Source organism: Arabidopsis thaliana, chromosome 3, assembly GCF_000001735.4.
Source record: "Arabidopsis thaliana chromosome 3, partial sequence".
Classification (NCBI taxonomy): domain Eukaryota; kingdom Viridiplantae; phylum Streptophyta; class Magnoliopsida; order Brassicales; family Brassicaceae; genus Arabidopsis; species Arabidopsis thaliana.
This window is the reverse complement of record NC_003074.8, coordinates 14,543,073-14,569,798: the sequence shown is the minus strand read 5'-3', so window position 1 is coordinate 14,569,798 and position 26,726 is coordinate 14,543,073. Positions and strand designations below refer to the sequence as shown.

At 39.4% G+C, this 26,726-nt stretch overlaps 5 pseudogenes across 5 annotated transcripts; 2 read left to right on the top strand and 3 right to left on the bottom strand.

The window, feature by feature from the left end:
* Nucleotides 1–19: 19 nt before the first annotated feature.
* Nucleotides 20–5,218, bottom strand: AT3G42434 (annotated as a pseudogene; the record flags this gene model as incomplete). The annotated part of the gene is made up of 1 exon: nt 20–5,218.
* A 3,837-nt stretch (nt 5,219–9,055) lies between these two features.
* On the top strand, nt 9,056–11,158 carry AT3G42433 (annotated as a pseudogene; the record flags this gene model as incomplete). Its single annotated transcript has 1 exon — nt 9,056–11,158.
* A 158-nt stretch (nt 11,159–11,316) lies between these two features.
* Nucleotides 11,317–12,879, top strand: AT3G42432 (annotated as a pseudogene; the record flags this gene model as incomplete). Its single annotated transcript has 1 exon — nt 11,317–12,879.
* Nucleotides 12,880–16,187: 3,308 nt separating this feature from the next.
* AT3G42431 lies at nt 16,188–23,411 on the bottom strand (annotated as a pseudogene; the record flags this gene model as incomplete). Its single annotated transcript has 1 exon — nt 16,188–23,411.
* A 1,877-nt stretch (nt 23,412–25,288) lies between these two features.
* Nucleotides 25,289–26,419, bottom strand: AT3G42430 (annotated as a pseudogene; the record flags this gene model as incomplete). Its single annotated transcript has 3 exons — nt 25,289–25,415; nt 25,928–26,108; nt 26,215–26,419.
* Nucleotides 26,420–26,726: the final 307 nt, after the last annotated feature.

Below are 26,726 nucleotides of genomic sequence, written 5' to 3'. Positions count from 1 at the left end.
TCCAAAGGCTTTTCTACTGGAATCTCAGCTTCAGCCCAGTAGTGTTTGACTCTGAGTCGATTCACAACAAATGGTTTGCCATTGTTGTTTTCGAGAATGATTGTTCCATATGGCCTAACTGAGTGGACTGTGTAGGGACCTGTCCAACGAGAAGACAATTTGTCAGGAAATAATGTCAATCTAGAATCATAAAGAAGTACCTGGTCATTAGGCTCAAAGGTCCGAGTAAGGATCTTCTTGTCATGGTAGGCTTTTGTTCGTTCCTTGTAGAGCTTCGAGTTGTCATAAGCGTGGATTCGTATTTCATCAAGCTCATTCAACTGAATAAGTCTCCTTTCTCCAGCTGATTTGATGTCGAGATTTATCATCTTGAATGCCCAAGCTGCTTTGTGCTCTAATTCCACTGGAAGATGACAAGCTTTACCATATAGAAGATGAAAAGGTGTGGTACCAAGCGGAGTTTTGAAAGTTGTCCTGGAGGCCCACAGTGCATCATCTAACTTGTAGGACCACTCTTTTTTCGCTTTACCCACTGATTTCTCAAGAATCTCTTTGATTTGCCTGTTAGAAACTTCAACTTGGCCGCTTGTTTGTGGATGGTAGGGGGTAGCAACCCGATGCTGGACTCCATACTGTAAAAGAAATTTCGCAAGAATCTTGTTAATGAAATGCTTACCTCCATCACTAATGACTATGCGTGGTACTCCAAAACGAGGGAAGATGATAGATTTGAAGAGTTTCATGACAACCGCTGAATCGTTCTTCAGACTAGCTATAGCTTCTACCCATTTGGAAACATAATCCACAGCTACTAGGATGTACAAATTCTTGTTGGAAGGTGGGAATGGTCCCATGAAATCTATAGCCCAACAATCGAAGACTTCGACTTCGAGTATAAATTTCTGAGGCATCTCATTACGCTTGCTGATCTTTCCCCTTCTCTGACAAGGGTCACATTGTGATATGAACTTCTGAGTATCCCGAAACATTGTAGGCCACCAAAAGCGTGCTTGAAGAACTTTTGAAACTGTTTTGAAAGTTGCAAAATGACCACCATAGCTAGAGCTGTGACAATGTAATAGTATATCAGGAACCTCTGTTGCAACAATGCATCTCCTGTAAATTCCATCAGAACAATGCTTATAGAGATAAGGCTCATCCCAATGATATCGCCTGATCTCTCTTAGGAATCTCTTCTTGTTGTAATCTGTGAAATTATCAGGCTCCACATCTGCAACTAGGTAATTAACAATGTCAGCATACAATGGATAATCTTTCTCGACCGCTGTGATGGCGCAATTCTCGGTTGGTGACCAATTTCTTGTCGATTCAGAAGAGTGTCGATCAACAGGTGCAAGGGTGTCGATCGACAGATGCAAGGGTGTCGATCGACACTATCGCGCAACTACGAATATCAACTTCCTCTGAAATGTGAGTGTCGATCGACATAATGGGAGTGTCGATCGACACTGAAGCACGATCCTGCAACCTGTCACGTTTGTAGTCATTGTCTTCAGCTGTATCAATCATGTAAATGTTCTATTCAGGCAAAAAATCATTTATAGGGACATCATCATCGATCCTAACGCGTGACAAATGATCAGCTACACCATTCTCAACTCCTTTCTTATCTCTAACTTCTATGTCAAATTGTGGAAGAAGCAAAATCCATCTCAAAAGTCTTGGCTTAGCATCCTTCTTTTGCATCAAATACTTCAAGGCAGCATGATCTGTGTGAACAATAACCTTGGATCCAACGAGATAAGATCTAAATTTTTGAAAGCAAAAACCATAGCTAACAACTCTTTCTCTTTAGTTGCATAATTCCTTTGAGCATCATCAAGAGTTCTACTTGCATAGTAGATTGCATGAAGTTTCTTATCCTTCTTCTGTCCTAGACAACTCCAACTGCAAAATCACTTGCATCACACATTACCTCAAAAGGTAAATCCCAATCTGGTGGCTGAACAATTGGTGCGCTGATCAAGGCCTATTTATCTGCTGAAATGCATAATGACACTCCTGTGTAAACTCGAATTTGACTTCTTTACAGAGTAAAGCAGTCAATGGTCTTGCGATTCTGCTGAAGTCTTTGATGAATCTCCTATAAAAACCAGCATGTCCAAGGAAACTCCTAACTGCTTTGACATTATCCAGCGCTTGAAGACTCGTCATGACCTCAATCTTAGCTCTATCAACTTCTATACCATGCTCAGAAATCCTGTGTCCTAGACCTATTCCATCATGTACCATGAAGTGACATTTCTCCCAATTCAAAACTAGATGTTTCTCCTCACATCTTGCTAACACTTTGTAGAGATTCTCTAAACAATCCTCAAATGATGATCTATAAACTAAAAAGTCATCCATGAAAACCTCCATGATATTCTCGATCATATCCGTGAAGATAGACATCATACCTCTCTGAAATGTCGCAGGAGCATTACAAAGACCGAAGGGCATTCTCCGATAAGCAAATGTACCATAGGGGCAGGTGAAAGTCATTTTCTCCTGGTCATATGGATGAACGGGATCTGAAAGAATCCGGAGTATCCATCAAGGAAGCAATAGTACTTATGATTTGCTAACCTCTCTAACATCTGATCAATAAATGGTAAGGGGAAATGGTCTTTCCTGGTAGCAGCATTCAGCTTTCTGTAATCGATGCACATTCGATGTCCTGTGATTGTCCGAGTAGGAATCAGCTCGTCTTTCTCATTCTTGACTACTGTGACACCTCCCTTCTTAGGAACCAAATTAGCTGGACTAACCCAACTACTATCTGAGATTGGATAGATAATCCCAGCTTCCAACAGTTTCATAATCTCTTTCTTGACCACTTCTTTCAGATTCGGATTCAACCTTCTCTGATGTTCGACTGAAGACTTAGACTCGTCCTCAAGGTGAATCCTATGCATGCATACATCTGCACATATACCTGCAATGTCATCAAGAGAGTAGCTAAGAGCTTTGCGATGATTGCGTAGCTTGCTTAGCAATAAGGTGAGCTCTGCGGGATTAAGAGAAGCATTCACAATAATAGGATAAGTAGAATTTTCACCAAGAAAAGCGTACCTTATCCCTGCTGGAAGTGGTTTCAATTCGATTTTCGGAGCTTTGGCTGGATCCCAATCTGAAGTAGGAGTCAGCGTGGAAGTCACAGATGGAAGAGCTTCTTCAACTATAAGTTGCATCACATGTTCTGTCTCATCCAGCACCTTAGTATATGTTGAAGTTTCGCAGTCCAAATCTGCACTATCCTCTATGGAAGAGACCAAAACTCGCTCTAATGGGTCTTCTAATTCCATCTCTGAAATACTATCTGAAGCTGAGGAAGTGAAAGAATCTATCAAGAAGGTTTTCCCTTCTATGATCGGTTTCTTGACCAAAGTGTTCATATCGAATTGCATTCAGCCATATCCTCCCTTGTCGAACATCTATGATTGCTCTAGCTTTGTGCAAGAAGGATCTCCCTAGGATTAATGGATCCTTAGGTTCCTTCTCATAAGGCAAGACTACAAAATTTGTAGGAATCATGCTCTTTCCAATCATCACGAGAACATCAATAAGAATTCCATCTCGAATTCGGGTAGAACGATCTACTAACACAAGAGTGATAAAGGTAGGCTCAAGATTGGAATACCCAAGACGCATAGCAACTGAACGAGGCATCATATTCACACTAGAACCGAGATCACATAAAGCTCCTTGGAAGGAATAATGATTAATGGTGACACTAACTACAAAAGTTCCAGAATCAGGTAGCTTCCTCGGGATTCGTTCCTGAATAATGTCGCTGCCTTGCTCTGAAATCATCATAACACTGCATTCTTTCGTCAAATTCTTAGTCACCATTGTCTTAACATACCTTCTGATTTGTAGGAGATAGATGAATAGCTTCAACTAGAGGCATCTGAACAATCAACCTATCAATCATAGCCTTGCATCTAACATCATCTAAGGCTTGTATTGACTTTTTAGGACTCTTGGGGAAGGGAATTCGCCGATTTGCTAACTTGGTTGAAGCTGGAATTTGCACATTGTCTGATCGAACTGGGTGTCGATCGACAGGAGATGGGTGTCGATCACACCATCGGGAATTGTTTCCTCCTCTTCCGCGAAATTATCGATTCCACTCAACAAAGGAAAAACATAGTCGTCAAGAGTAATTGGTGTCGATCGACACCCTGGTGTATCGATCGACACTGATTCGTTTTCTGCAATTGGAGATGATGAAGGCTGAGCCGATTGTTCGCGCTGAAGGATTGGGTTGAGCTGCTTTCCGCTGCGTAGTGTAACTACATTGATAGTAGCGGATGGAGATGAGAGATTGGAGAATTGAGAGCGTAGATTGTCAAACCCTGTGGATAGAGAATTATATTGGCTTTTAAGCTCTGTTTGGCCTGCAAGAAGCTGGGATAGGAGCAGAAATTGCTGAAACATGAGTGTCTTTGCTCTTGGTAGCTTTCTCAGCTGAAATGCTTGGTTTTTTGTCAAATTCCTACGTCGAATGACCAGTTAAAGCATTGGTGATTAGGATTAATGCTTCACTAGTTGTTCTTGTCATGAAGTTACAGGAGCTCGCTGCATCAAGTTGAATCTGGTATGGCTTGTCTATTCATTTGTAGAAGATGTTGATGAGTTGGCTCTCTTGGAAACCATGTTGGGGACATTCACGCTGATAAGACATGAATCGGAGCCAAGATGCTCTAAGGGATTCTGCTAGAGCTTGGGTGAAAGAAGAAATTTGAAAACGAATTGCCTCTATCACGGACTCATCGAAGAAATGATTCATGAATGCATTCTTTGTATCAGTCCAATTGGTTAAGGAACCTGGTTCCAATTGACGCAACCATGATGTTCCTCTACTCGCGAGAGAGTGGGGGAAGAGTTTGCAAAGTAAGTAATCAGCTGGTACACCTTCTTCTTTAATAGAGGAAACGATGTCTTCGAAGACTTCCAAATGATCCAATGGTGATTCATCGGGAGCTCCTCTAAACTTTGCACTAGATACAAGATCATAGTAGGCAGGGTGTATAGCAAAGTCATCTCTTTCAAAAGGAGGTAGCTTGAATACTGATCGATTTGTGTAGAAGAGATCAGTTCTGTTAAAATCGCCTATTGTAGCCGTCTGGTTCTGCAGAGGGTGTCGATCGACACCAGAGTTGTGTCTGTCGACACCGTCGTGAAAATCTCCCATGAAAACGTGAGTCTCAATCTGAAGGTGCCTGAAACACAAGAGACCAATAGCCAAAAAATCACGTGAATAGGTGGTAGAAAAGTTGTATTTAGGCTTAAAAGGACACCTAGTCTAATGGTGAACTAAAAGAGAACTTTGGCAACGACGCCAAATTTGATATAGCTCAAATTACCTTAAGCTTACTCCCTCAATTAAGAGATCGTTGTTAGCACTTAAGGGTCGAATTCCACTGAGCTCTCGATGTTCACACAATAGACTTATGATGTTGTTTAATAAGCTAAATGAAGTAATTGAATAATAAAGACAAATAAGCAAGTAAATGAGTTGTAGATTCAAGTGATTAAAGCGTCAGGTCTAAGGAATTCCCGGGAGATAAATAAATTGTAGATCTAGCTAATATCAGGATTGTTATCGCACCGTTCTCAAACTCAAACTATAATTCTAGAGTAACCGGTGGCCTTCCACGAAACTCTCTATACTTACAACTTAGATAACCGGAGAAGCCGAGAAATCCTATGCTAAAGCATGCATTGTTAATAAGCTTGATTAGTTCACCTAGTATCTAAACGCCCTTCTATGAGCCTATCTGTTCTTTCTTAAATGCGTAGGCTCATCTATGATGGTTCAAATAACAAATACCTATGGCGGGAATACCTATTATCTAATATCAAATTCTAGGTGATCAATCTAAAACTAGCAAGTCTGTGTCGATCAACACCAGCTTCTGAAAGACGTCCTTCAAGATCTTTATCGCTGAAAAGCTTCCAAAATTCCTTATTGTGCTCCATAGTTCCCAGATGTCTGAGTGTACCTAGAATGACTCAAAACGTACGAAAAAAACTAGAAAGACTCTAAAAATTATTCTGAAACTGTGTTAGAAATCAGTAAAAACCGGGACATATCATTAACCATAGCTAGCGCAACAGTTGACGTCATCAGGGGTAGAATTGTATTGATTTTTATTAAACAATAGAAAATCTCCAAAAAGTGCCTACTCCCTTCAAAGTGCTCTAAATGGGCTTAAATACTTGGAAAGTGCCCCAACATAGAAGAAACCCTTTAAAGTATTCGATTTATTAGCTATCCCATTGTTTTAGTGGAACCAAACAAATCTAATTATACTAAATCAACAGTCACTTTTACAATAACTGATACTCTCTCCATCTGACACGTAAGCAAAGTAACAATTTATTGTGTTTTGAAGCGTAAAACAATAATTAGTTACTCATTAATAAAAATTTTACAGAAAATTAATCCCAAAATCTTTCCTTCTTTCTCGGCATCTTCCTCACGATCTTCTCTTGCAACTGTTCTTGCTAATTATATTGTTTAATTTTCTTCGCGGATTTTCTAATTACGATTCCCAAATTTCTCGCTTTCAGATCAATTACTTTCTCTTCCTCCATCTCCACGTCATGGCAGATTTACAATTTTACAGTATTTTTGTCCACTTTCATCTCTCGAACCATAATTCATTTTCACTCTCCTTTCCCCTTCCATGTCAATTATGGCTGAAGAACAAAACAAGTGTAATTGTAATTAAGGTATCAATTTGTTCATATTCTCGAGATTCATATGTCTCTTCGTTTTGCAATTATTATTCTGGTTTCAGTTTTAACATTATTTTGCTTTATACTTTGTGAATTATTACAATTCTCATCTAATCACATATTTTTGAGAAACTGACTGTAACAAGACATGGATTTCATTTTTAGGGTTCCCTGTGAAACATTTTCAGAAAAAGAAAAATCTTATACCATCGTGACTAACCCAAAGACATGCCAAGGTTATCAGTTCTCAATTACATCATTTGCTTTTATAAATAGTTGATCTCATATTTTCAAACGCAAATCAAGTACTCGACAATTAACTCTCTGATTTTGTGAACTTATAGTAAGAAAGAAAACCAAGCCATACAAGTTACGTGATAACTTGGCAATGAAATTGTTTGAGTCTATGATAACTTGGCTATTTTGTTTAATATTTTATTTAAAAAATAATTTATTTATTTTTTAATTTTTGTTACTATTTGTTCTATGTTTTGGTTATCATTTACAGTAACATTTGTTCTTTTTTTCCTCTGCACCTATTCCTCTTCATTCCTATTTTATCATTTTTTTCTTTTCCTGTTTGTTCTTTTTAGTCATGTTACTCTTTATTCCATGTATTCCTTTATAGGTCACCAATCGGACTCCATGTTTTTCTCGACAACTTCATAAATTTTCGACTCCATGTTTTTCTCGACAACTTCATAAATTTTCAGAAAATATTACAAGGGACATCTACTTCCCTAATTAATATGCATAATCTACTTCCCTAATACGTAATATCTCTATGATTTGAATTACTTAACATACGATTTTTATCCTCCTTTATTTGCTCCACTACTTCATAGTACTCCATGTTGACTAAAAATGACCACAATCTCTTTTATCTTATTGTATTCAAATTTGATTCATCAATCTTAAGTACAGATCTTTGGTCATTTCATTACTGCTAATCACATGAACTGGAGACAATGATTGATTTTCTTTTAAATTTCTTTCATTCCTCTGTAAAAAAATATTTAACTGAAAAATTTAATCTCATGTATTTTTTGGATCACGAAAATGTCATCTCACTTTGAGAATTTAGGCTAACCTAAATATTTTGACATTCTGTGATTCTTTAGAGGTTTTAGATTCTTGGTTAATTGAAATATATGAATTTAGTTTGGATTGACAGTCTTTGTTTCGACTTCACCTATAGTCCAAAATCTACCTTTGTTCTTTTGCTATTATTAATGGTATAAATCACTTATTTACTGTAACTAATGTGTAATTTTCTCTCTGCATAGCAGGGGGCATAATGCTAGTAAAAAGTAGAAATAAAAAAACATACCAATTAAAATATTAATACAAACCAAACAATATCTGCCTGTCTAATTTCCCAGACAAAATTTCAGCAAACTCCTTAATTAAAATATTTCTCGGGAACTTGAGATGGAAAATCGTCACAGGGTATCACCGTAGTAATTCAATAGAAGACTATTTTGAAACAGAAAGGACTCGTCCTATAGTTACCATCATGATCAACAAAATTGAAAGTGTCGATTATTCTGGCTTCACCACTAATAAACTAGTGCTGAAACCTCTTAACGAAACCCTCTTCGATGGACGCATGAATTCTCGTTCCTAATAATACAAAGATTGGAAAAAATAACAAATAAAAGACAACATATACATTATAACAACAAATAGTTAAGAACAAAAAATACAACAATACCTCTCCATCCACAACAACTATAGATTTAAATGCTCGCCAAAGATTTAAATACAACAATACCTATAGATTTAAATGCTCGCCGAAGCCTAACCACACGTATTTTAATCTTGTATCGGTCTAGAGCAGGATTAATTTCCCTCAGATAAACAAAGTAATTCGAAGAATAGACCCCATGATCAATATAATAATAAGTATGAAAGGTTTTAAGAATATGTGAGTATGTCGATAATGGATGATATAGGCTCGAACAAACCGACTCTATAATAGAATATTAAGATTTGTATTTATCATAATTGTATAATATCTAAACCGAAGTTAAAAATAAAACAATAAAAGCAAAACTACATCATCAATTAACATTTAAATGTATTAATATAAAACTTGAAAATATAATTAACTTATAAAAAAAAAGTCTAATTTTCTGAAATATATGGAAGATAATAACGTAAAATATATGGAAGGTAATAACGTAATTAGCTATATCACATTCGTTTGAGAGATTTAATATTATCATAGGGAAAATCAAAAGATACCACGCTCATAATCTCAGAGCGAACGTGAGCACTTTAAACTTCTCCTTTAATATATAAGATGTTAACGGAATCGCCTGAGAAAAACGGGCGAGAGGGAGGGAAGCTTTGCTTACCACTAACTACATCCTCAACAGAATACCATGTAAGATGACTACAAAGTCACCACATGAACTTTGGAAAGGTACAGTACATTCGTACAAATACCTAAAATGATGGGGGTGCCTAGAAAAAGTGGTTGTACCACCTCCCAAAAAGTTCACAATTCCCCTTAACGCGTAGAATGCTCAGTCGAGGCCTACACGATTTTAGGCGGTTTAAACGGTTTTAGAATAAAATGATATATATTTATATACTACTACTTGAAATGAAGGAAAAAAATATTATAAAAAAACTGAATATTAGCAAAATTTTCAAAATTAATATAAATTTAACATTTTAAAGTAAGATAAATAAAATAATAAAATAGATATGTGTCTTTATAAACAATTTTAAATATATTTTTCAAAAATTTAAAAATATTAAGACACATTTAGATCTGCCTACCCCGCTTAAGCCCGCCTAATAACCGTTTAATTTGCTTAATGTTCGCATATTCTGCCAAATCTACCCCACCGCGTAATAAATCCGATTTTAAGAAAATCGAAGCTGTACATAGACGCTTAAAAATATTAAGACACATTTAGATCTGCCTACCCCGCTTAACCCCGCCTAATAACCGTTTAATCCGTTTAATCGCATATTCTGCCAAATCTACTCCACCGCGTAATAAATCCGATTTTAAGAAAATCGAAGCTATACATAGACGCCAAACACCTAGGTGGGTGACGCTTAAACGGCCGCCTATCCCGCTTTCTTGAGTACTGTTTAATAATATGAGAGAAAGAGTCTTCAAAGATATGGACTTGGCACCTTAGTGTGCGTAAGAATCTTGAGATTTTATGAAACTAGATGAGTACCCACACTACGTGCGGATTTATGTATTACTATTTACAAATTGTTTTATATATTGTCTGTTCATATAAAGTAAAGTTGAATGCATCGGTTTTGAAACAAAAATATGATTTGTAATTGTTTTCAAAAACTCCAACTATATTAGTTCATCTGAAAACGAAAGTGCTTGAGTTGTTTTTTATTGTTGTTCTAGATTCTCAGTTTATTTATTTATTTATATATCCTTGTTCTTTTGGTTATATATTTAGTTTGTGAGACGGTGAAATTTTAGAAAATTTATTTCTTACATTAAAAATATAACATGTCTTTATTAATCATGTTTCTGCATATCCAATCTAATCATATTCAACTTGATGTTCTTGGAAAGTTTAGTTAAGTTCTTGTCATAATCTTATATCTTACGTATTAGTCATAAGGATAGCTCCTCAAACATCTTTCAAATTACTTGTTTTCTTAGCATAAATCTCGAAAAGCTTAGATATATTTAATCTGCATATTCATTTAGTTTCTTTTATAATAATCGTCTAATTTTTAGGCAAGGAATATGTGTAACATGTTTGGATCTCAAAATTAAAGAGGATATATTGAATTAAAAAAATGTAGAAAGAGTGATGTTCAAGTTCTGATTAATTATATCCTCCTATTTTAGTTTTTATGTTGAATTGATTACTAATTATGTATTATTTATTTTATGAAGTCTAGATGGCAAACTCTTATGTGCTGATGTGTCAAGTTGTGGGAGAGAGTTGGCCAACTTTCATATATATGATTTCCCTGCGTCCCGCACAATCCATGATTTTAAAAAAATTCAAGTAAAGTGACACATATTAGAGAAAATTTGTAAAAGAAACACATAAAAATATTAAAATTCAAAAACTAACACCTAACAAAAAAATGGTTGATATTTTACATATCTCATGTATTAATCCCAGTTTTGCCCTCTTTCTCTCTTCCTATCTCTCTTCTCTCTCTTGCATAACACATCTCAAGTTCTGAATTACTCTGTTTTAGTTTTGCCGACTGAATTATACTATATCAATTCACACAAGAACCCTCAACCCCCCAAATCAATTCACACAAGAACCCTCAACCCCCCACCCCCCCACCCCACCCCCCACCCCTCTCCCCGAACAATATCACCACCACCGCCATTGTTATTGTCAAATTTGGTGTCGTTGCCAAAGTTCTTGGGAATTACCATTAGGCTTAGTTTGGATACTCACGCATTTCTTGTTTTTCTTCTTTTCTGTGTTAGATACTCACGCGTTTAAGGTGTATCACTAGACTCACAAGAAGGACCTGATCAACTTATTTGTGCTAGATTTGGGAATACTAGAACGCACAAACCGAAAAACTTAGAAATTAGCAATGGCTGACAGAGTCATAAGAGCTGATCATCAAGGAGTTTTGAGGGATGAAGATTAGCAAGCCTACAATGTCGCTAGATAGAGATTGAATGATCATGGACTCATCCACCGTGAAGACATCAATGAGGACCAAGTGCGCGCAGTTGGCTGCTAGAAACGCAGCAGGGCTCGGTGTCGAGCGACACCCGCGGGTCAGAACGAGTAAGAGCCAGATGTCGAGCGACATCACCTGGGTGTTGATCGACACCAACCAAAGAATCCTGCCGCAACTAATCTACCAGCTACTGAACAACGTCGTACTCTTGCGGATTTCAACAGGCCCAACATGTTCTATGCTAACCGGCAAGCGATCGTACCCCCACCTTTTCAGAGAAATGACTATGAGCTCAAGCATGGCTACTTTGCACTAATAGGCCAACACCCTTTCCATTGCTTATGTCACGAACCGCCAAATGACCATATCGAGCGTTTTGAGGACCTCGTACTAAGCATTAAGGCTAATGGAGTCTCTGAAGACTACTTACTATGCAAGCTATTCCCTTACTCACTTGCTGGGAAGCGGGTTCTTGGTTGAAGCAATTGAAGGCTGGTTCACTTACTACTTGGAGAAGCATCAAGATAACCTTCCTGAACAATTTCTATGATGATGCTAAGTATGAGAAGCTACAAAGCAAGTTGTCTACCTTCACTCAAGGTCCGACAGAATCTTTCAAAGCAGCCTGGGTTCGCTTCATGGAATATCAACAAGACTGCCCACATCATGACTTCAGTGAGGTACAACTTCTAGGTACCTTCTTTAGAGGAGTTGATTGGAGATACCATATGGCTCTTGATTCAGCGAGCAATGGTAACTTCAATACGAGGTATCCGACAGATGCTACAGTTTTGATTGAGAACCTTGCATGTAGCAACAATACCAAGAACGCTGACTTCGAGAGGAAGATTGAAAGAGCTGTTTCAACGGAGTCAAATGGCTGAGGGACATGCTAAGCTAGATTCAGTTCACAACTTGCTTACAGGGAAGAATCATGTACACTTTGCTACTCAAGCAGAGACCATTGAGCATGAGCCAGAAACAGAAGAAGGATTCTTCTAAATTGATGGTCAAGGTTATAGGAAGTTTGGACTGCCACATGACAACGTGGCAACAGGTTTACAGGGAACCAGAGTTCTTCAGGTTTCACTCCAAAACCTGCCTTCTAGAAGACCTATCCTCAGAACAAATTCACTAGGACTTATGGTAATTCTTCCTACCAAACCCTTCCTCCACCCTTTGTTGAGAATAAGATGAAATCAATGCTTGAGGAGATTCTTGAGGAACCGTCCATGTTAGTTGTGGACTTCAATGGAAAGTTTGACGTTATTTACACAGATCATAATGGGAAGATCAACAATCTGAGCTCTCACATGAAGAAGCTAGATGTTCAAGTAGCTCAAAATGCTCAATCTATCAAAAGACAAGAGGGTTTTCTTCCTGGCACCACTGATACTAATCCAAGGAAGACCTGTACACGATCATGGTCAGAGCTAAAGAGGAAAGCTGGAAAGAATGGAATGCTAAGGACGAGTTAGATCTTGCTGTTGTAGAGTTGGTATCGACTTACGCACATCAGTGTCGATCGATACAAGTGATAATAGGTTTTTAAGATCAATTAATCCTAAAGCAGTATCATGTCGTTGTAGTATTGAAGGTTGTCAATCCAAATGGGTGTGATGCTAACAATCAAGATGTGATCAGAAGTCACCAAGTAAAGCCAAGTAAGAAGATGCTGTAAGAAGAAAGAATTGTAGAAATTAAGCATCAGATGACAAGATGCTGTAAACAACAGTAGAGTAAACAAAGAATTTAATCAGATAAAGAATTCCCGAGGATGGGGTAATTGAGTAGTCTCGTTTCCTCAGTTTACAGGTGATTGACATGCTCAATAAATTATCCCTAGACAACAAGTTCCTTAACCAAATCTAAGTGCCATCACAACAGAGACCCTCAAGTTAACCTAGTCCCAGACTCAATCACCATTAACGAGAGCTAACCTAACAGGCATTACGAATAAACAAGTTAAAGCCAAAACGCTCCCTGCAACCAATACCTTTGTACAGGGCCACAAATCTCTAGAATTAGTGGTTCAGACATTTCATCGAATACCTTTTGGGCGCGGAAATGTCTGGACTCAAATTCCAGTTGATCAAATTCTCAGAAAGCAATAGGCATTAAGAACAACTAATCCAGAAGGGATCTATAAATCAAACTCAACCACCTAGCATACTGAGAATTCTACACTACTCTAACCCATCCTCAGAAATCTATTCACTACTCAGACATCATTACAGAAAACATAAACGTTGAATGGAATGAAAACATGATAACAGCAGAGTAATAAAAAGAAGATAACAGGATGAACAACAGTAAACAAAAATCAAGAACAAATACTGAATACTGAATAGATAAAGAGAAATCCGGATTACAAAAGGTCTAGAACATAGTGTCTGCGGAATAAAACTAGATAAAAACTTACTTCGAAAATGTAAGGTACATGCTACTTATAGCAAAATATTCTGAAACCCTAATACTCAAAACGTCGTAGTACTAGGTCGGATTAAGAATTGTTCTCGACCCAGGTGGTCGAGTGATATGCTGGAGTCTTCTTTTCTTCCTTGTGCTCGAGTGTCTGGTTGAGTGCGGAATGAAGAAGACTCTGAAGCTCGCAATGTATGTAGTCAAGTGGTGGTGATGGTGATACTCGACTTCCAGGTAGAGTGGTGTGGTCGAGTGGTGATCTGGTAATGGAGGTGAAGACACTCGACCTCGGGGTCGAGTGATGTGATCGAGTGATGGTCAGGTGACCAGGGGGTCGAGTGGTCTGTTGACGTCATGAAACTTCTACTCGACCTTCGGGTCGAGTGGTTTGACATGATCAGGTCCACTCTTCCAGTTAGCTCGTTAACAGCTCCAAATCACCTGAAATCAACACAAATATGCAACATGCATGCAAACCTATCCTAAACATGTAAAGTGATGACAAGTGATGACAAATGGTATAAAGCAGTGATGATATGGTGCTAAAGTGATGACAAATGGATGGTCAAAACATGCAAAATACACACTTATCAACTCCCCCAAACTTAGTCTTTGCTTGGCCTCAAGCAAACAACTAAGAACAAGCTGGAGGTGAGGTTTGAAAGCAGGGACTCAAAGCCAAAGCACAAGATAAACCAGATGAAATCAATGTCCAAGTTGATAGTTCTAAGCTGCGATATGATCCAATTCTACTCAAAAATGTTAGCCATGCCTTATTATCAATCAATCCGACTCATATGCTCGACCTACACATGTTTTCAAATCTACCAATCCCATTAACATTCATTAGTTCTGGAACGTGAATCAAGCAATGCATCATCAATGAACTCATTTGGCTAAGGTAAAAGGTCAAGAGACAAAGATGGTCTCTTACAGAATAGGCTTCAGTAAAAGGGGATCTCTCAAAAAATGATTAAGCTTTATTAGAATGCTAAAGGTAAATCCCAAGCTATGCATACAGAGATAAGATCTCATCTACCCAAAGTATATCAAATGAAGCTCTAATGGTAATCCCATCTCCAATCCCAATATAAGAACCTAACTCTACCCTTTGAATTCTTGAATCCTTTATGCCCTTTTTCTAACCATTCTTTTCTTTTCTCTTAACTCTAGGAGAAGTTTTCTCAACACTTTGATACATCTAGCTGATTTTGGATTTCTTTAACAACTAAGGTTCCCGTTTTTAACATTTTAAAACCGAGGGCTATTGCCCATCTTCAATAGCTAAAAAGAACTCTTTCTTTTCTTTATAAATCCCAAAACCTTTACTAGACTTTTTCTGCTTCTTTAGCTTACTTCACCTAGAGTCCTTTACCTTTTCTCATCAATGAATCAACCCCTTCTTTTCTTTTAAACACATCCCAACCCAAAGTATAAGCGCCCACTTAATCCTATCTAGTCCGAAAAATGCAAACTAGAACTACATGAGACACTATCTCTGTCGTTACGAACCTAACACTTTTTACTAAGCTTAATCGGAATAAGACCTCACAAACACTCACAAGTGATATAGGGCTTGAAAGAAAGTTTAGGTTTGAGTTTGGGTTAACTGCTCTAATAAGGAGAGTCAGCTACTTGGATTAACAAGACTGATCAAAATGAATAAGAAAATCCAAGTATTTTAGGGTATCCATGAGTTCAAATTTGATGCAGACATGACAATTAAAGATCAGATTCAGGTTTAAATTGATAGGGAATGGTATCAGATCATGACAGTGTGGTCGAGTAGAGTAATCTAGGCATGGGTCAGTTTTATTTCAAATTCATTGACTATGCAACATACAACTAGCAACGAGGGCACTGAGTTTATCCGGTGAACCAAAATGCTTACAAGGCTATCTCATCATTGTCCCTATGCATATTCAACAATCCAAAAATGAAACACTATAGACTCGATCCTAAATGTAATCCAACTACATGAACACTCTTTTTTTTTTGAAATCATTTTCTGAAATTTTTCAATTTTTTTTTTTTCGTCTCAAGGTTTTTCTATGCCATAGACTCAAAAATATACACAATTCAACACACACTTCCTGAGCCCTCCTCCAAACTTAAATCACACAGTCCACTGTGTGAATAAACTTAGAAGAGAGTACTCAGGACAAATCCAATCACAGAAACAAAATGAAGAACAAATCACAACAGATGATATAATACAATGGTGAAGTGAGGCGCTTACCTCAGTCGAAGAATGAACGTAGTTGGTCGTCAAGGGCTGCCTGTGATTGCTCCCAGGCCATAGACGAACCGCCCTGTTCCGTATCAGCTCCAGCAGGTGGGTACTCGACCTCATCAGCTCTGTGGCGGCCAACACCGCTCTGAGGATACTCGACCTCTCTCCTTCTGTTGAGGCCAGCACCGCGGTCGAGTGATCTCCTCGAGTGAATTAGGCGTGATCTGCTGCTAGATCGAGTGAGTGTAGCCTTCCTTCTTCTCTTGTGCTCCCGGGACTCGAATGACGAATGCCTAGCCGGGACATGTGAGACTCTCTGCTGACTAAGCTCAGGCCTGTGCTGAGGCTCATCCAATCTCCTCGATGGCATCTCTAAAGGAGGTTGTCCCTGTGGAATAGCAGTAGTGGAGCAGGAACAACTCAGCTTATCTGTCAGAAACTTGATAGTCTTGAAACACTTGGCGAGCAGCTTGTCCTGCTTCTTGCACCACTTCTGCAGTTTACTTTTGTTCCTATGAGCTTCACTCAAGCTCTTGCTCTCCTTTGCTGGAGGCACATGTTCACCAAAGTGATACATGCTAGTGTCGAACTCCACTGCTCTGTCTTCATCCATCCCATCCTCAGCAGCCTCTTCTAGAAGATCATCTTCATCCAATGGCGGAGCGTTCTCATAGTAGAGGCGTCCAATCTCTGGCCGAAAATCAATGTTATATCCCTCTATTATCCGTGTAACCTCAGGGCTAGGGAGAAGGATGCTAGCTCTCTTATCTGTAGAGTGCTCAAACCTGAACTGGTGCAAGTCGCCAACCATTGCGAACTCCAGGAGTTTGTAGTGACGTAGATGCTCGATATCCATTGCTCGTGGCTCGAGTCCATCAGATGTGATTGGGACTCCAGAAGCGATCAGAATCGGTGTCACAACGCCACCTATGCACAGAGCGCCTCGTGCTCTCTTGTGGTTATTGCTGACAGCCCAGCTCTTGTATCCACACAGATGGATCAGAAGAAGTACAGAGAGAGGTGTGTCATCGATTTCACCTTGGAGAGACATGCCGTTCTTAGTTTGGCGAAGAGTTCCCTTGAAAGCCATAGCGATCATCTCCATATCAGAATTAGTAGCAGTCCCTATGATCACTCGGGAGTAGAGTACATTGGCTATAGAACGCTGGAAGTACCTGATGATAGGGCTACGTATCTGATTGCTCTTTGACCTGGAAGAATTCAGCGGTACAGAGCTGCCAATGGTGATCCACAAGTCTTTCAACTCTTCTCTGTCATACTTGGGCTTAGTTCCCCTTCCACTAGGGAAACCAAACAATTCTTCCAAGCGTTTGATTGATAACCTATACTCATGACCATACACAGAGAATCGCTAGAATCCCAATCCTTCGCAATCCAATTCATCAGAGGTCATACCTTGGTAAAGTTCCACTTGCAGTGTGGAGAGGAACTGAATTGTCTCTTCTTCATATGCCACATATGGATACGCCATCAGAGTGTCAAGATGACAACTCTGGTACATGTGCTGAACATCCTCTAACAATCCGAGTTATGCAAGTGTAGTCGAGCAAGGGTACCTCGTTCTGCAGAACTCATTCAGTTTGAAGAGCCTAATATATTCCTCAGCAGGCAATACATCAGGTTTGTACAGAAGTTTGGTGGCTCTGCGAGTATGCTCAGGCATGTACTCGTCTTCCAGATCCTCATCTATAAGCTCATACCTCTCTGTCATCGCTCTTTTCCCTCGGGCTATCTCAGCTTTTCTTCTGAAACTATCATATTCTCTCTGTTCTCTCTTTGGCCTTGAAGACGACGACTTTGTCTCTTCCATGTTGTAGTCAGGATCAACAGAAGAACTGCCACTGTAATTACTCATGATTCTCCTGTAGAAATTTAGAACTCAAAACTCAAATGTCAATATGTTAGTCTCACAGATAACAGTGAAACCAAAATTATTATCAACATGCAATGATATGAGCCGAATTGGTCAAGTACAATTCTGTACCCGGGTAAACTGAGCTGTTCCCGAGTTCCCCTTAGACGAATTGGATCGAGTAATGTACAGACCGTGGTAGAGTAACTTCTCTGAATTCGAGTGGATCTGCTCCAGGGAGTCGAGTGAAGCGTGGAGGTCGAGTTCAGCCGGTGAAGCCTAGAGGTCGAGTAATCTTTCTGAAGTTGGAAGGCTTTGTTGATTTCAAGAACAAAAGGTCGAGTTGCTGTTGCAGAGGTCGAGTGAAAACTTGTGGTCGAGTGAAAACTTGTCGTAATCGAGTGGTCCCTGAGACTTCGACGGTGAACGAGGAGGAGTACTCGATTGCGGCGGCGCAGAGAAGGTCGAGTGGCAAAGTGAGAACGGCGAAGTGATAAGGTCGAGTGACAGAGGAAATGAACTGGTGAACGGCGGCACGGAGGTCGAGTGATTCTCGGAGGTCGAGTAGACAGATGGGTCGAGTGAATCGTTGAACTCGGCTGAGGCGGCAGAGGTCGAGTGCGGCTAGGGATTATGAGGTGGAGTTGATTGTTTTGATCGAGTGGTGGAAAACAGAAGAGAGTATGGTCGAGTGAAATTTCAAAAGGAATGGCTAGGTTGAGTTTGAGATTCTCTCTCCATCTTATCCTCAGCGCGTGGTCCACACTCTGTTGACTGGAAAAACTGCAGGAAATCTACTGTAAACTTGATAAACTCCTTGTAAGACTCTATAGCTTCTGTTGGTCGAGTAAGATAATGATTTAAAAGTTTTGGGGTTTTAAACATCACACATACTCGACCGATGTACTCGAGTGCAAGGTCTCCAGGTGCAACAGAAGATTTTCAAAATTTTGTACTCCAACGGGCTATTCACTCGATCTCCAGGTCTTCTGTAGAGTAAAAGTTTTGAATTTTTACTCTATCTCCACGTTGTTCCTTTGTTCCTGAGAACAACAAACACAACTAAGACAAATCAAAAATAACAAGAAAATAAAAATTTATTTACAGAGATAGTCATGTGACTTCCTCCCAAGTGAGCTTGTTTAAAGTCATTAGCTTGACTCCTTTACTCCTTTAATCGTGAAGAAGTTCCTGGAGATGAACCGATGTCACCTCTGGAAGGATTTGATCTGCTAGGTATTTCTTGAGCCTTTGACCATTTACTGTGAAATCTCTACTCTTACCAGTTAGAGTGACTGCTCCATAAGGACGGACCTCAGTGATACAGAAGGGGCCAGACCATCTGGATTTAAGTTTTCTTGGCAAGAGTTTCAAGCGAGAGTTGAACAGCAGCACCTGATCACCAACTTGGAAGTCCTTGGTGATGATCTTTTTGTCATGGAAAAGCTTAGTTCTCTCCTTGTAGATTTTAGAGCTCTCATAAGCTTCTAAACGGATCTCATCGAGGTCACTGAGTTGGATCAATCGTTTCTCTTCAGCAGTTTTTATGTCAAAGTTCAAAAGTTTTTACCGCCCACATTACTTTGTACTCGAGCTCAACAGGTAGGTGACATGATTTTCCATAGAGAAGATTGAAAGGAGTTGTACCAATGGGGGTCTTGAAAGCTGTCATGTAAGCCCATAATGCATCATCGAGCTTTGTAGACCAGTCTTTCCTTGTAATCCCAACAGTCTTTTCCAGAATTGTTTTTCTGCATCTTTAGCTTACTTCACCTAGACTTTTTTACCTTTTCTCATCAATGAATCAACCCTTTTTTTTTTTTTTAGACACATCCCAACCCAAAGTATAAGCGCCCACCTAGTCCTATCTAGTCCGAAAAATGCGAACTAGAACTACATGAGACACTATCTCTAACGTTACGAACCTAACACTTTCTACCAAGCTTAATCGGAATAAGACCTCACAAACACTCACAAGTGATATATGGCTTGAAACAAAGTCTAGGTTTGGGTTCGGGTTAACTGCTCTAATAAGGAGAGTCAGCTACTTGGATTAACAAGAGTGATCAAAATGAATAAGAAAATCCAAGTATTTTAGGGTATCTATGAGTTCAAATTTGATGCAGACGTGATCATTAAAGATCAGATTCAGGTTCAAATTGATAGGGAATGGTATCAGATCATGACAGTGTGGTCGAGTGGAGCAATCTAGGTATGGTTCAGTTTTACTTCAATTTCATTGACTATGCAATAGACAACTAGCAACGGGCACTTAGTTTATCCGGTGAACCAAAATGCTTACAAGGTTATCTTATCATTATCCCTTATGCATATGCAACAATCCTAAATGAAACACTCTAGACTCGATCCAAAATGTAATGCAACTACATGAACACTTTGTTTTTGTGAAATCATTTTCTGAAATTTTTCAATTTTTTTGGTTTTTCTATGCCTAAGATGAATGCAGACTCAAGAGTATATACAATGCAACACACACTTCCTGAGCCCTCTCCCAAACTTAAATCACACAGTCCACTGTGTGACCAAACTTGGAAGAGAGTACTCAGGACAAATCCAATCACAGAAACAAAATAAAGAACAAATCACAAGAGATGATATAATACAATGGTGAAGTGAGGCGCTTACCTCAGTCGAAGAATTAACGGAGTTGGTCATCAATGGCTGCCTGTGATTGCTTCCAGGCCATAGACGAGCCGCCCTGTTCTGTGTCAGCTCCAGCATGTGGGTACTCGACCTCATCAGCTATGTAGCGGCCAGCACCGCTCTTCGAGTTGTTGGTGGAATTAGTTGGTCGAGCATGTGTTGAACTTAATTCATTAGCTTTCAGAACCTTTGTATCAGACCCCATCAAGCCTTTGTAAACCTCTGAGCCAACTGCTGCCTTGTGTGAGTCTAATGACTTCTCAGAACTCAAAGTTTCACTAGGGAGATACCCAGCTTTACCACTCTTGGTCAAAACAGTTTTTGAATTGTTTGCTTCTTCAAGTTCCACTAGCAGTTCACAAGCTAGCTGATCCACTTCCTTAACTAAGAAGGTCTGTTCTTCTATTGTCGGCTTCTTCATAGCATTATTGATATCAAACTTCATTTCAAAATTATTCCCCAGATTAAGATCAATCTTTCCTTGCTTAACATCTATGATTGCTCCAGCTGTAGCCAAAAAGAGCTTTCCTAAGATCAAGGGATCTTTTGGTTCTTCATCCATGTTTAGCACTACGAAGTCTCTAGGCACCTCTACATTTCCAATCTTGATAGGCAAATCTTCTAATAACCCATGAGGTAGTCTAACACACCTATCAACCAAGATCAAGGAGATATTGCAGTATTTATAGTTGTTGAAACCCAACCTCTTAGCTACTGAGAGTGGCATGAGATTTACTAATGCTCCTAGGTCACAAAGGCATTTATTGAAAGTCAATGAACCTAGGGAGCAAGGAAGAGTGGATGAACCAGGGTCTCCTAGCTTTTCTGAGACATGGTTCTTCTGTATGATGGCACTGCACTCATGGCTCAGAACTGTTGTTTTCTGAACCTCTTGAATTCTCTCCATGATCAAGTATTTGAGGAACTTTTGGGAATCCGGAATACGCGTGAGAGCATCAGCAATATGTATCCTTAATTCGACTTCCTTGATGTTCTTGGCAAACATAGCTTTGTACTTATCTTTTAACTCTTTCTTGTGTCGACCAGGAAATGGAAGTGGGGGCTTGTAAGGAGAAGGAATGAATGTTGTCTCATTGTTTTTACCAGCAACTAGTTTTACAGCAGCGGATGATGTTAATGGATTTGTTGGTTGAGTATCAAGGTCGAGTATGGGCTCGAGTACTTCAGTTGGTTTGTCAACTTCATCTTTATTGAGACTGAAATCCTCCCCATCTTGGTATGCACTGTCCTCAGTGACTGACTTGGGTCTCTCTCTAGTGTATAACTCTCGTCCACTCCTTATGGTGATAGCATAAACATTAGCATACTCCTTGGAATTTTGAATTAACTTCCCTGGAAGTCCTGTAACTTTGGGAGCAGAGGTAGATGCGGATTGTCCTTCCAAGTATATGACTTTGGTATTCAATGCCTCCACTTTGGCGTTCAGGTCATTATAGCTGCAGTCCAGCTTATGGTGCAATTCAGATAACTTCTTAGCAATTTCCATGGAGCTAGATGCTTGTCCCTGTAACAGCTATTGTAGCATTTGTTTCATGTCAGCATCAGGAGTAGCAGGACCATGGTTTTGCTAAGGTGCAAATCCAGGTGGTGGTTGCGGCTGATAGTTCCCTTGAAATTGCTGTTTGGGAACAAAACTTTTGTTGTAGGGAACAAAAGGTTTTATTTGACCTTGTTGTTGCTGTGGAGGATACACATGGTCCTGAGGATAAGCGACGTTTGTGCTGCAGTAGGAGAGGTTGGGGTTGTTGGTTTTGAAGTTGCTGTATCCTTTGTAGCCACCTTGATTGTTGATGTAGCTAACTTCTTCTAACTGGTTCCCCTCCCCATCTTAGATTTGATACTGCTCGTCATCAACAAGGAAGTGCACATGCTTCTACTCGCTAAGTAGAATTCTGTCCAGCTTGTCATTCAGCGCTTTGATCTCCTTCATGTGTTTGTCATCAGAATCTGCTGTGCCTCTGATGGTCCTCTCGCAATCCTCGTTGTAATTACCATCTGATTGAGCCAAGTTCTCAACCAATTCCCAGCCTTCTTCAACATCTTTGTTCTGGAAATTGCCATTGCTGGCGGTATCAAGAAGCATTCAGATGCGTTGTAAAACTCCTCTATATAGAGTAATGAGCATAGAAGCTTTCTTGAAGCCATGATGAGGGCATTGGTTGGTGTAACCCTTGAAACGTTCCCATGCTTCACAGAAGTTTTCACCAGTCTTCTGTGAAAAGCCAGAGATCTCATTTCTGAATCTTGCAGTTCTGGTATTTGAGAAGAACTTTGCTAGAAAAGCCTTCTTGCAATCATCCCAGATGGTGATTGAGTCATGTGGCAGATTCTTCTCCCAGATGTGTACTTTGTCGCCCAAGGAGAATGGAAACAACGGGATCTTGAATCCGTCTTCACTGACACCATTGATTTTTGTTAGTCAAGGTGGTCAAGTGGATCTTCCATTGGAAGACCATGGAATTTGTTCCCATGAATCATCGATATGAGACCACTCTTAATCTCGAAGTTGTTGTTCTGGATAGCAGGAGGTGCAATTCCTTTCCTCTGACGATGGTCCCGTGGTGCATCTCCAGCACCAATGTTGGCAGGGCCATTCTGTTGATTTTGTTCGTTAGCCATTTCGAGTGGTTGCTGGGGTAAAAGGGTGACTGTGTTTCTCCTTTCCTTGAGTTCACGAGCTATTCGGTCGATGTTGTCGTTGAAAAGAAGGTTCTGGTTGCCTGTTGATGGAGTTTGCATACAACAGAGGTGTACCTGAATCAAGAAGACAACAAGAAAAACACACAGTCAGTAACCGAAATGAATATTGAAAAAGAACTTGATATAAGTAAGTCTGAAATCTCAAATGTAACAAAGAAACACCCAATTGGCAATGACGCCAAATTGATAATAGGTTTTTAGTCAATTATCCTAAAACACCAATCATGCCGTTGTAGTATTTTCGGTTGTCAATCCAAATGGGTGTGATGCTAACAATCAAGATGTGATCAAAAGTCACTAAGTCAAGCCAAGCAATAATAGGTTTTGGGGTGTTCTAGTAGTCCTAAGTGAACATGTAGGAAACAGAAAATCAAGTAGAAACAATAAAACACTGGACCAACACAGCTCGTTGCAGAGCACTAGGTGTGGTCGAGTGACTGGTCGAGTAACAGGCAGTAAACGAAACAAAGATACTCGACTGCACAGTCTGTTGCTAAACAACTGGGTGGTCGAGTCTCAGGTCGAGTAACAGGAAAGAGATGCAGAAACTAAACAACAGGTAACAAGATGCAGTAAACAACAGTAGAGTAAACAAAGAAATCAATTAGATAAAGAATTCCCGAGGATGGGGTAATTGAGTACTTTTATTTCCTCAGTTTATAGGTGATTGACATGCTCAATAAATTATCCCTATACAACAAGTTCGGTAACCAAATATAAGTGCCACCGCAACAGAGACCCTCAAGTTAAACTAGTCCCAGACTCAATCACCATTGACGAGAGTTTACCTAACAGGCATTACGAATCAACAAGTTAAAGCCAAAACGCTCTCTGCAACCAATACCTTGGTACAAAGCCACAAATCTCTGGAATTAGTGGTTCAGACATTTCATCGAACACCTTTTGGGCGCGGAAATGTCTGTGCTCAAATTCCAGTTGATCAAAAAGCAATACACATTAAAAACAATTAATCCAGAAGGGATCTATCAATCAAACTCAACCACCTAGCATACAGAGAATTCTAAACTACTCTAACCCATCCTTAGAAACCTATTATCTAATTGATTTCTTTGTTTACTCTATTGTTGCTTACTGCATCTTGTTACATGTTGTTTAGTTTCTACAATTCTTTCTTGTTACTCGACCTGATACTCGACCACCCAGTTGTTTGGCAACAGATTGTGCAGTCGAGTATCTTTATTTGGTTTACTGCTTGTTACTCGACCAGGCACTCGACCACACCCTATGCTCTGCAACGAGCTGTGTTGGTCGAGTGTTTTATTTTTTCTGCTTAAATTTCTGTTTCCTGCATGTTCACTTAGGACTGTTAGAACACCCCAAAACCTGTTATTGCTTGGCTTGACTTAGTGACTTCTGATCACATCTTGATTGTTAGCATCACACCCATTTGGATTGACAACCTAAAATACTACAACGACAGGATTGGTGTTTTACGATAATTGACTAAAAACCTATTATCAACAACTTAGCAAAGGAGATAATTCAATACTCAAAAAGAACACATAACTTTATACCTAATGAGAACTACGATGGCTTCATCCCTTCACATGGTACGTAGGCAATCCACCATAGATGCAACACCTTCTAAAAACCCTAATTCTTTCTTTGTTCTTGAGGAAAACTCTAACGTTTTTCACAAGATATTAGAATAGTCTTTGTAATCAAGTCTTGGATGGAATACCTAATGAAGAGAACTTACTTAATTTGTTTTCCCTTTTAAACAAATCTATTGTGTGAATCCTTGGTTCAACAATTGGCACCGTCTGTGGGGAACGACAAAAAATTCTCTTCGCATATCATTCATCCAAGTATTCGATGTACGCTCAACAAGCAAAGACAATCGAATCCGACTACTTTTGGGGCGACCTTCCGTCAAAGTCCAATGAACCAGGTGACGACGAACATGTTCACGGATTGCCACGGAGATCAGCTTTCCATGGAATCTAACCATAGTTCAATCCGATATCTCCGCTCAGAGTTATCACTGTTTTGCTGAAGTCGTTACTGTCTGTTTCTTTACAGATCCGTCTGAATAGATCACTCTGCCTCGGGATTGACATTCCGACAAGTCTCAATGAATCTCGCAACCAGTAATATGTTCACGGATTGCCCCGGATATTAGCTTTCTAGAGAACTGAACCACTCCTCGATCAGTTACCTCTACAAAGAGTTATCTCTGGTTTTCTGTATCATAAATAGTTTGTTAAGACTACAATCCGTTGGAATAGTCCAGCTCGCCTCAGGGACGATTTCCTGAGAATCTCGTATGGAATAATATATCAACAGATCGCCCACAGAGTCATCTTTTTGGAGAACTTGACCTCGCCTTAATCTAAGATATGTAGAACTTTGAACTCTCAAATTTATTAAGGATCGGACAACATATATTTTACTCTGTTTTGTTTTACTGTATATTTCTCTGTTTTTGTAAAACGAAAACCACACACTTTTATTAGATATATAAACTGTATTTATAGGTTTACATGACACATTTTGACCCAGGTGGTGTCGGTCGACACTATCAATGTGTGTCGAGCGATTCTGGAGATTAATGTCCAGCCTGGTCGATTCTACTTCGTCACAGCCTGATGTCTCGTATATATGCGATGGTGTCGATCGACACTGCCTCTGCAACTGCAAAATCGTCACTCTCCTCAATCTTCACTAACTCATACTCACTTTCCATTGAAGTAGAATGCCGAGAAGTAGTGAGGCTGCTCTCATTCCATCTAGGGATAGGTCTCTCTAAGATCCTCTGTTGACCTTCCAGAATCTGTTCCAGCAGTGATTCTATCTTGCTTTTAGGTGTGGGTGGAGGGGGGGGGGGCTTGGTAAGAAGCAAGATCATAGTTCCTTCTGAAGCTGAAACTATTGCTATTCTGAAGCGGTTGCTGGAACTGAGAATTCTGAGTGTAGCTAGTTGGACCATTCCCATAGGAACCTCTGTAGCCTTGTTGGTGATCAAATCTCTGATTCGGAAAACCTCTGCTACTAACATAATCGACAACCTCCACAAGTTGATTGTAGACCGCGTTAAGCTTAGCCATGATCCCAGCAATCTTACTCTCGTTCATGTTTCTCGCTTGGTCCTAGTTCTGTGATTAGACAAATACCTAAAACACACAAGAAAAGGAAAAGAGAAAGACTAAGTAAATAAAAAGAAAAATAAAAATATAATCTTAGACAAATTTCTAATCCTAATCTAATGGTGAATCGTAGAGAACTTCGGCAACGGCGCCAAATTTGATATAGGTCTAATTGCCTTAAGACCACTCTCTCAAATAAGAGATCGATTGTAGCACTTAAGGGTCGAATTCCACAAAGCTCTCGGGTCACACAATAGACCAAGGTTTTGAATTAAGCTAAGTAAGATAGTAATGA